The 11,208-nt window shown below is 45.1% G+C and overlaps 1 non-coding gene across 1 annotated transcript; it reads right to left on the reverse strand.

Annotated features, from left to right (window-relative positions):
- Positions 1–551: 551 nt before the first annotated feature.
- Positions 552–658, reverse strand: LOC121143844. The gene has a single exon (XR_005881154.1). It is a non-coding gene; the product is annotated as a U6 spliceosomal RNA (small nuclear RNA).
- Positions 659–11,208: the final 10,550 nt, after the last annotated feature.

Genomic DNA, 11,208 nt, shown 5'->3' on the forward strand with positions numbered 1-11,208 from the left:
TCTGGATTTCTTAATTTCATTATTTGTGACTGACCACACTTAGCTATTTCCCACCACTGACATATGATTCTTGCAAGTTGCTAAGGGCCGATTCAAACCCTCCTCTCCCTTTCTCTTTTATTTGTTTGTTTGTTTGTTTGGTTTTGTTTCTGCAGAGAGACCCTTTAATAAGTGGGAAGAAAAGTTGAAGTGGCTGCTTCCTGACCCAAGCAGACAACAGCAGCAAGTGACCTTGCAGGTGCAGTGTTTACAAGGGGAAGAAGGGAGGTCTGCACTAGAGTGGGCTGGGATGTGGTAAAGGAGATAGGGGACTGGGAGAAGTGAAGTGCTAGGGGACAGGGCAGGGGTATTTGTCCAGCAGGGACAAAGGACTGCTCTGGATAGAAGGGAGACAGACACGGCCCATAGGAAAACAGTGGTTTATAATGATGAAGGGGGAAACCCCATGTCAGGATGCTGTGTTTAATTTTGATTGGGCATGTTAATTAGGTGAGCCAAAGCGGGCTTCTGATTGCTGGACTTTGGTAGTCAACCTCTGGAGGAGGAAGGGGCAAAAGGGGGGGCGGGACATTCACCAATTTGCATGTCATCCCTGCACGGGGCTATGCTAATCTCCGTATCATTCCAATTTTAGTATATGTGCTGCAGAAGGGAGCGCCCCTCTTCTCCATTCCATGTGTTGAAGCCCCCAGTTGCCTTCTCTGACTGAGGCCAAGTTACAGGGAAGGCATTTTAAGGGAGTAATTAAGGTTCAGTGGGGGTCATGAGTGAGCAGTTCTGATACAGTGGGATTGGTATTCTTATAAAGGAAGAAAAGATGCCAAGACGCCGCTGTACCATGTGAGGACACATCGAGGTGACTGAACCAGGAGGAGACCCCCCCCCAATCAGAAGCAGTTATACATAACTGTGAGTTGCTTACGCGATCTGTTATATACATTAACAGCTATTCTGTCATGGGATGTTACTCTCATTGGTACTCAGGTGATTTGCCTTTCCTAGGTATCAGGAAAAGCATCAATTTCCACTGTTTAGACAGAGCTGTGACTCTATCTAATCTGTGGGTGCATGGAATGACTCAAGGCCATTCTGGTTGACACAGAGATCTGCCTTCCTCTGCCTCCCTAGTGGTCAGATTAAAGGGATATACCACCACACCCAGCTGGCTTGCTTTCCTTCCTTCCTTCTTTTTGCCTTCCTTCTTTCCTTCCTTCCTTTCCTTCTTTCTTTTTGTTTGTTATGTCTTTAAAAACATATCCACTAGTTTTTTTTTACTCCTTAGCATGCTGTGGCAATAAGAATTTATAGAAAGCCAAGCTTGTAACAGAAAAACACTATTTAATAATGACTTTTTATATTCCTAAAAGCAGGACCTGCAAGTTTGTTGCTGCATAATTAATAATTCTGTGGGTCAAAGGAGAATGTGTTGTGGTTAATGCAGACAAACATCCCCTCACAGTGTCCTCACAGAGGCAGCAAGCAAATGAGAAATATGGTTTTGTCTTCTTAAAAGGTGAATGTTGGCACATCTGTGACTGCCACTGACTGTACGTCACTGTAGTGAGAGTCTTTTCCGGGATTTTATTTGGTCTGTGTCTTGCTGACCATTTTGTTCTTCTTCTAAACAGTTTGAAGAAAACAAGTCACTAAGAATTGCAGCTGCTTGGCAATATTGACAAAGCTCATGTCATGTACTAAACCCCTGTGATATATCAGGCACTGTGCTAAGTCACTCATTTTGGTAGCTCATTGCATTGCTTAGATTCAATGCTAGAATCACCTGGAAACAGAGTCTTAATGAGGAATATGTATCTCAGGTTTGCCCGTAAAGCAATCACAGTCCACATGATACCACTGTATAAGTGGTTGCTCACTTGCAATGAGGTCAACTCTATTCCTCGAAACTATCTCTGGAGTGATTTGCCTCTGCACCCTTTACAGACCCATGGGCATTACTGTCTTGTTAGAGGGTGCCCCAGACATGATGTTGTTAATTGATGTAGGAAGTCCACCAGGGCAGCACTATTCACTAGGAGGGCCCTAGACTGCGGTCTTGCTGAGAAAGTAGCAAGCTGGCAATGCGTATTTGTTCCTCTCTGCTCCTGACTGTGGATGCAATGTGACTTCTGCTTGTGTTCCTGCCTGCCTTGACTTCTAGCGATAGACTGTGACCTGAAATTTTAAGCCAAATAAGCCCCTTTCTCCTCTGTGATGCTTGTTGTTAGGATAGTTTTTTTTATAGTGTAACAGAAATGAAGCTAGGTCACTCTTAACTTCCTCACGGCTCTCTGGTTAGCACGTCCATTTCACCTCAAAGAAAGCCGCAAGCGTCCTAAGAGTCAGAGATCCTAGTCACGAATCCTAACTCCCAACTCCAGAGCCTCTGCTTCCTCTGAGGCCAGGTGTCTAGCTGTCCCTGTGTCACCACGTAGCCCTGGCTGGCCTGGAACTCACAGAGATCTGCACGTCTGTGCCTCCCCAGCATTGGGTTTAAAGATGTGTGCCATGGCTGTTTTAATTGTTTAATTCATTCATAGTATCCAGATGACCTCCTTTATGTGGCACAGACTATTCTGCAGTTGCCCACAAGTCACCAGCACCACCTGTGCTTACGAGTTAGCTCTCTGACCCTTCATTCTCATGGGGGGGGCGGGGAGGGGAACTCGACAAGCTCTGGGAGCTATGGCTTTGGGTCACTAGGCCAAGAAGGGCTGCTGTGTGCCAACAGCACCTCAGTCAGGAAGAGGGGGAACCTACCTGTTGAGCACCAAACATATGACACTTTGTGATCAGAGCGGTTGTTGTCACTACTAAAGGGCACTGAATTTGCTCCTATGGGTACAGCAAGGACCAAAGACAAGTGCAAGGAACAGCTGGCTCACCAGACAATGCCCACTGGAGTCTATTACCAGGGAAACACCACAGATCCTGTCATCTTCCCACACTGTGAAGCCCCTGCCTTCGGAAGGAGTAAGTGAACAGCATCCCCAGGCTGTAGACCAAGCCACCTCCTTGAACCCTGGCAAGAGTGGCCATGGCTAAGCTCCTGAATAAAGGCTGAGGACTCCACTGTGCTGTAGAGGCCCAGCCCAGCCACAGGGCAGAGGAAGTCCCAGGGACACCCTGTCCCCTGCCTTCTCCTGCCATCTCCCAAGGGGCTTGCCTTTGATCTCAGCACAAAGAACTCAGGCCTTTTATAAGCCCGTTTATCCTCTAACAACAAGAATACAGTTATCCTCTAATGACAAGAATACAGACAAAAGTAATTAGAGTTGAACATCAAATGGCTCTGCCCAGCTCCCCAGTAAAACCCAAAAAGGGTCAGGGTGAGTCAGCCAGCTCCAGAAGCAGGAGTCGGCTTCAGGCACCTAGGATACCAATTTGTTAGACCCCAGGTCCTTTATTTGGAACACAATACCTCAGTGGAGGGCCGCTTCCCCAGAACTTCGAGACACTTCACCCGTTTCCAATCTCCCCTCTTAAGAATTCCATAGAGCACTTGCTCTTATTTCAGATGCCCTGTGGGTTCTAGACTTCTTTTGTCTCCGTCTTTGACTTTGGGAATATACCCCAATATATCCCCTTTTCACCTTAGTGAGAATTTCCCTCTAGAAATACCTTAGACTCTAATTGTTACTAGTGTACAATGTTACAAACATGAATGGACATGTGTGTCTTTCCTCAGTGTCAGAAGTAACAGGAAATCCAAAAGCTGAGTTGTTTCCATCAGCTGTGGTTTACCAGGTAGTCCCAAGCTCTCTTGATCATCGACTAAAACACACCAATTCCTTAGTTCCAACTAGTTAGTAATAGCAACTCTTAGAACATTCACCACACAGTTCTCACTAACGCTTATCATCCCTCCATCTGCCTGCATTTGTGGGTATACATAAGTTACAGAATGGCCACAAAAGATCAATGCCATGGCAGCTTCCTTTGCAAACTTAGGAATGAGTTGTTTCTCAGCCTGTACCTCCTGAGTGGTGGCAGACAGATAGTGGTGTTCATGTGCCCACCAAGGAGCACAACCTTACAGCCTCTGTGTTTGCGATGGAGTTAAGTGCTGCTTGCAGAATGGAGTCTATCAAGGCAAGGCACATCTTTACTTCAGTACTAATATCAGATGAACAGGCTCCATGAATACAGCTGTCAGTAAAAAAAAAAATGACTCCTATATCGGCACTGGGGTAGGTGGAAGGGAGGTGGTACCCAGAAAAACACTTCCAACTGTCTGACTGGGTGATAGCCTAAAATTCATCTTCTAGAACACAGAGCACTGTCTCCTCAGACAGGAGTTGGCTGTCAGTGTCCATCTGGAGAAGTACAGATGAACTAATGTGCTTGAGACCTCTGTGAAATAACTGTTTTATGACTAGGACCTATCTTCTTGCTGACTCTATGAATTTTTACATTTAAACTTTAAAGAAGCATTAAAAGCAAAAGGTCTCTTTTTTTTTTTTTCAAAATAGCCCAAGTGTCTCCTTTCCATGGTTCTCCAACTACTAGTTTTTTTTTCAGTTGCTAGGAAAGAGAAAGTCCCCACCAGCTCCTTAGTTCTTTGCCTGGAAGCCTGAACTGAGGGGTCAAGAGCACAGGCAACAACTTCATTGCTTCAGGGCAAGCCTCCAGGCACACCCAGCCACACGGAGCCTGCTGGTCTCCAGAAGTCATTATGCACTTAGCATCCTCATTAATTTTCTCCCCCTGAAGTGCCACTGATGAATGTGAGGGCTGTGGGCTAAAACCTTCCAAGCCTTTCCTGATAAAAGGTTCTGTGTTCAATTTCATAAAAGTGTCCTTAGAGATCGCCCAGCTTCCTGCCTCTTCCTAAGACGGAATTGAGCTTATGAGGCCTTCAGAGAGGAAGAATTCAGTCCTTTTGGTATGGACGCTTCCCGGAGTTTGGAAGGGGAGGCTCTGGGGACACTTTGGAGATTTGGAACTTTTGGGAGGCTGACTATATACATGGAGCTATCATTATTTATTACAGACTTAAAAACTGTAAGCCAATGTCTATTGGCCTCTCTCCTGAGACTCTCACACAAGCACTATGTGTCCTACTGAGCCCACACCCCAGTGCCCTTTTAGCGTTCTGTGACAGAATCTACATGACCCAGGGGTTACCTGCTTCAGCCAGTTCTCTGGGCTTCAACCTTAGAAACCACACTGATAGAGGGCATTCGCTCTCCCAGATGCTCTGAGCATGGATCTGGGGTTTTACTGTTAGAGTTCACCCAGTGAACTGGGGTAGCTTTGAGTAGCCTGAGAGTCGATGACAAGGGCTTTGCAGCCGTAGCTTTTACTAAGCCATAGGAACTGTGGAGCATTTGTGTCAGCGGCACAGTTTTAATTGTTTTTCTGTCATGAGTTGAAGAGTCTGTGACTGTGTCCAGGGTATTGAGACAATGCTTTCTATGCAGGTCCTTTAGAAAGGAAGATGCTGGAGCATAAGTAAAATGACTTCCTGTATCCTGAGATCCTGCTGTGTCCCGTGTCTCCACCATTGACTCAGCCACTCCCTGCCTGTGTCCAGGGAGTGGCCAGAATCCCCGAACATTCCCAAATATTTCAATGCATCAGTCACATCACACCAGCCACATGGGTGGTGCAATGGCATTCTGGGTGCTGGACATCAGGGACCAATGTCTAGACAAAACTGTGGTAAGTGGACTCCTAGGCTTCCAGGGACCATGTTTTGTGAGCTGCACTGGTTAAGAGTTGTTGTGTAGCTACAGTAGGAAGCTCTGGCGAGGTCAGAACCTGGGAGCTTCTTTAGACCAACTGGAAACTAAACAGAAAGGGATACCTTGTTCAGCTTTGCACTCTAACACAATCTTGGGGTTTAGTAAGCAATTCTCTGAGTTAAAAGTTAAGTTATTAGAAACGATACAATGTGACATAGAGTACTTTGTTTTTAAGATCCCAGACACTATGAAGAAGGGAGATGTGAAAATGGGGGAGGAGTGTTGAACTGGGAAATGGGAGGGAACACAAAATAGAGGGAAAGAAAGGGGGATAGACAAATAACACTAAGGATTTTTGAAAAGGCTATGGAGAAATGTTTTATGTTTACTTTCAAGTACACAAATAGTATTTTAAGCAAATGTATATACATACATAATTTAAATGAAATTACACCACTTGAAGGTTAAGACCCTATTGTTGAAGTCACCACACACTTTGGACATAGGACTCACAGGAATTGAGCTGGCACTGACCCAGAAGCCGCCTCCCAGAGGATTAGCTCTCATAATATCTCAAGGTGTTATGCAAACTGCCCTGGAGAAAAGCAACCAGCAGTCCAACCTAGCTGTAAAACCTACAAACTGTAACAATGACCGGCATGGCAAGATATCCCAAGGGGTAGTAATGTCACTTATGTCTTGGGGGTAACCAAAAGCTGTCTATTTGACTTAGGGCTTGCTCAATAGGAGGGAATTTAGACCCCATACTGCAAACTTAGCAATCTACCTGTGGCTGATGAAGTCATGGACCCGAGAGATGCTCCACTGCTGCTACTTTTGTAAACCAGTGTACTTCCTATTCTACTTACCCTTATCTTCACAGATGCCCACAGTTCTCACCCTTCATCTAAGAAGCTTCTTTTCGCTGCAGATGGACATCGTTTCAGAAATCCACAACTGGTCAAAATAAAGAGAACATCTGAACATGGGGTAATCAACTCATTTGATAGATCAACAAAACAGCACTTATGGAACAGTTGTTATGGAACAACCAAAGTTTATGGAACACTGTAAGAGAGGGACAGAAGGATCTTAAGAGCCCATAGCTCTTAAGAGTCAGGGGAACACATCTCATGGCTGTGACAGAATCCAGTGACTTGTGAAAACCTCAGGCCAGGCAGAGGTGTGTAGTGGCATGTGAAGGCGGGTTAAAGGAAGTCCAAGAAAGCCCTAATAAGGAATAACAGATATTTATTTGGGGAACACTCATATAAAGATGGTAAATAACTGCTGAAGTTTCCTCTCCCTGGAGGCGCAGCATCTGCCATGCAGAATGCTCCAAGAGAGCCTGAGTGAGTTCCTCATCTTCTTATAAGGGGTCACGTCCACACACCGAAGCCACACCCTAAGGTCATTGCCTCAAGTCTATTAGTGGAACAAGATGCCACTGTAAGGTTGGAAGCAGATAGCATCAGACTAAAAGAATTGTTCAGAAAGAGAGAAATTTGATTAGACACCATCCATCACCTTGTTCAGATCCAAGATGGAAGACATGGAGGCCTTTTTAGGTCTTCACACCTCTACAGCTCCCTAGATCTACTAAGGAAGTAGCTAGAATGTCCTGGTTGGTTTGACATGTCCATCAGGAGAAATGCAACCCTGGGTGTTGGTCCAGAGAGTTCTGCCCTGGATTGTGTGGTGAGCTGAGAAAGTCTCTAAACTTTCTCCCTCAGCTACCATACCCCAGCCCACTAAGTTATCTCCTCACTAACCTGGAAAAATCAACAGTTCACTCAATGCCTCAAACCTCACAAGATGACACTGCAATGATATTTGTGATTCATAAAGCCATTTTATGAAAAGATTAGATTCAGGAAGCCCTTTGTCATATAAAACATCAAACAACTGATTCATTGGCTTAAAGAATTTTAATCAACCCTTTTGAAGACACATTCTGCCTACGGGAAGTGCTGTCAAAATTGCTGTGTCATTGGCACATTGTATAACCATTACCAGGCTCTACATACGAAAATTTCAGTTATGAAAGGATTTGATTGGCCAGTTTTGGTTGACCTTTCAAAGTGAGCAGATAGAACAGTGATATGGGGTGATGCAGCCTGTGTATTCAGTCATGAATGCCCCGTGAGCTCATGTATTCTTTACTATTGCAAAGTTGTTCAAATTCAAGACTCAAGAGCAGAACCACACGACTTTGACATGGACCCTTTCTATCACCAAAGGGAAGATTCAGCCTCAAAGGATAGGATTCTAAACTAGGTGTCCAAGACCTGGCTCAGTATGGTTCGTGAAATTCCTTGCCTGATTGTAAGAACACACTATGGAATGAAACAAATGTGGATCCACATTTTTTGTCAACTGTGGTATCTTGGGCAAGTACTTAACCCCTTCCCTCCAAGTCTCAGTTTTATCATCTGTAAAACGGGCCCTTTGTTCTCCCTACTGGATGGGGCCATTGTAAAAATAGAAGAGCCCTTGGTAAATGTTCACCAAGAGTTCTTTATTCTTAGTATTCATCTATTTCATGATGGATTTGTATGAGGGTTTTATCTCTGAGGATGTAATTGCCAAGTATCTTCCCATTTTTAAAATTCAACAGTCTTTGGGAAGGAATAATGAATGCAGAAATCTTCCTCCACAGTTCAAACAACACAGTCCCGGGGGCCATACTAAAGCCAGACATTCCTGTTTCTTCTTGCTACAGTGGCCACAAAAGTAGTTCTGTTCCTATAGAGAACCATTACTAATTCCACTTAATGTATGACGGCAATAGGGTAGTGGCGGCAATGTCACCAAGGAGTTGGTGAGAATTTAGACTCTCAGAGCCTGCTTTAGCACTATTGACTTAGAATGTACATCTTAGCAGGAAGCATTGTGTCTCTCCAGGACTTGCAACAGGTAACACAGCCCATGTGACCGTCTCATCTCTGTGTCCTGTCCTGTCTCCCACCCATGTTCTTTCACTAATGATGTTCCCATTTGATTATGGTGAAAAAAACTAAGGTAACTCACCATCATGGCAACCCCTCTGGCCCTAGAGAAGATACCATGGAGGTTGGGGTCTACAAAGCCTGAGCCCAGCCTCCCTGCTAGGTTGCACTCTCATTTTCTGCCCAGCTGGGATCAAGGGAAGTGATGCTCCTTAAAAAGCTTGAGATATTTGTTCTAACCATTGTCTCTATTTTAATAGAACTGATGTCTGTTTCTCCCTCCTTTGGGATGATTCTGTAGCCTACATGCACACACATGAGGTGACTACACCATAAGACCCTGGACAAGATTTTATTGAGTTTACGCTCAAAGGCAGGAGATTTTTTTGAGGTAGAGGTACTTATATTCAGACAGAAAACCAAGTAATGAAAAAGCTCTCTGGGAAGAAACTTAAAACTACAGTCTTCCCCACTGCTTGTTAGGGATGCAGGTCTTCAGGCCCTGCCTCAAACCTTCGGAGTCTGCATTGACATCTCCACAAGGTTTCTTGCATACTTCTTTGGAGTGGAGAGTTCAAATGGAGATACCTAAAGCTGTGTAGCCCAGTGATGCTTGGGCTCATTTTCCTAGCATGCCCTACTCTTTCCCCTCTGGTGAGCTATTTGGTGAGGGGTTGGTTTCTTAAAACACGGGTATTATATTTGTGCCTATCATGCATGATTGCAACTTTCAAAGACTTAGAATACATGTTCTTCCAAACAAAAACTTCAGTGAAAATTGAATTCACGATAGATATTGGGAGCTAACTGCACCCACGAGTGGGTCAAAGTCATCGAATTAGCTTTTCCTGTGCAAGTGTTAGAGATGTCAACCAGTCGAACATCCCAGCTTTGAGACATCTCAGGAGGGCACCATTGTGGCCAGGAGGCCAGGTGACCATAGAGAAGCTGGAGGTCCTTGTCTGTCCAAGAGACCACAAGATAGAGTGAGGTGCTTGTCCCATTGAAATGGCTGTCTTCTCTGGCTAGGTGATTGGGACCAACGATCAGGAAGAGATCAATATAATTACATTCAAGACTGAATGGACATTTGTTGGGGAAGTCTTATGCTAATAAAGCACTGTCTGGCCAATAGGAATCTAGATAGGTGGGGCTAGGAATCCAGGAGGATTCTGGGAAGGAGAAACACAAGAGAGTCGAGATGTAACCGCCATTGGGGTAGGAAGCTCGGAAACCTCTCCGGTAAGAGACATACTTAGATTAACAATTATGGGGTAAATACTTAAGTCAGAGCTAGCCAGTAAGAAAAAAGCAAGGCCAACAGCTTCATAATTAATATAGCCTCCTGTGTGTTTATTTGGGACTGATGCGGATCTGGAACCAGGCGGGCGGGAAGGCTCCTTCTCAAGGAAAAAGCTTCTCTAAACAGACATTCCTTACAATCTGATTCATCCTGAGGCTGGGGATGAAAATTGGGTGAAGTTATAGGAGGTATCCCAATTTTCAAACTCTCTCCTTTGAATTCTAGAAGAACCCCTCACCTTGTGATACCTTCTGATATTTTCTTCACATCTGTGAACTCCATGCTTAACTCATTGTTCCAGTCCCAGTTCCCTCCAGTACCCTGACTCCAGTTCCTTCCAGTACTCTAGCCCCAGGTCCTTCCAGGACGCCGACCCTAGGTTCATCCTGTACCCCAACTCCGGTTCCCTCCAGTACCCCGACTCCAGTTCCCTCCAGTACCCTGACCCCAGGTCCCCTCAGCACCCTGACCCCAGGTCCCTCCAGCACCCTGACCCCAGGTCCCTCCAGCACCCTGACCCCAGGTCCCCTCAGCACCCTGACCCCAGGTCCCTCCAGCACCCTGACCCCAGGTCCCTCCAGCACACTTACTCCTGTTCTCTCCAGTACTTTGACCTCAGTTCCCCTCTGTTCTGTGCACCATGTGTATAAAGCATCAGATCTCAGCCTGTGGTTCATGACCCCTTTGGCAAATTATATCTCAACATATTTACATTATAGTTCTTAACAGTAGCAAAATTACAGTTATGAAAGAACAGCAAAAATAACTATATGATTGGAGGCCACCACAACATGAGGAACTGTATTAAAAGTGTCGCAGCCCTAGGAAGGTTGAGAACCGCTGGTGTAAAGGATGACATCAAAGCTATGCAAGTTCAGTCCCCTGGAATCAGTTCCTGTTTCTACTGCTTGGAAGGCAAGAACATAGCTCACCTTAGTTGTGAATGGGTTTTCTCACCTGTGAAAGGAGCATCCCATGGCGTATCCTTGTGGAATGGTCCTACCAGATTATTGTAAATTAACTGTGCATGCGTGCTGGTGCATATTCTTTTTGCCTAAGTGTAAAGGGAAGCCTTCCCGCCAGCCTGGTTCCAAAGCCTCATCAGTCCCAAATAAACACACAGGAGGCTATATTAATTATGAAGCTGTTGGCCTTGCTTGTTTCTTACTGGCTAGCTCTGACTTAAGTATTTACCCCATAATTGTTAATCTAAGTATTTCTATTACCGGAGCAAAGTTTCCGGGCTTCTTATCCCTATCACAGCTACATCTTG

This window comes from Mesocricetus auratus, unplaced genomic scaffold (genome assembly GCF_017639785.1).
Source record: "Mesocricetus auratus isolate SY011 unplaced genomic scaffold, BCM_Maur_2.0 Super-Scaffold_100013, whole genome shotgun sequence".
In the NCBI taxonomy this organism is placed as follows: Eukaryota; Metazoa; Chordata; class Mammalia; order Rodentia; family Cricetidae; genus Mesocricetus; species Mesocricetus auratus.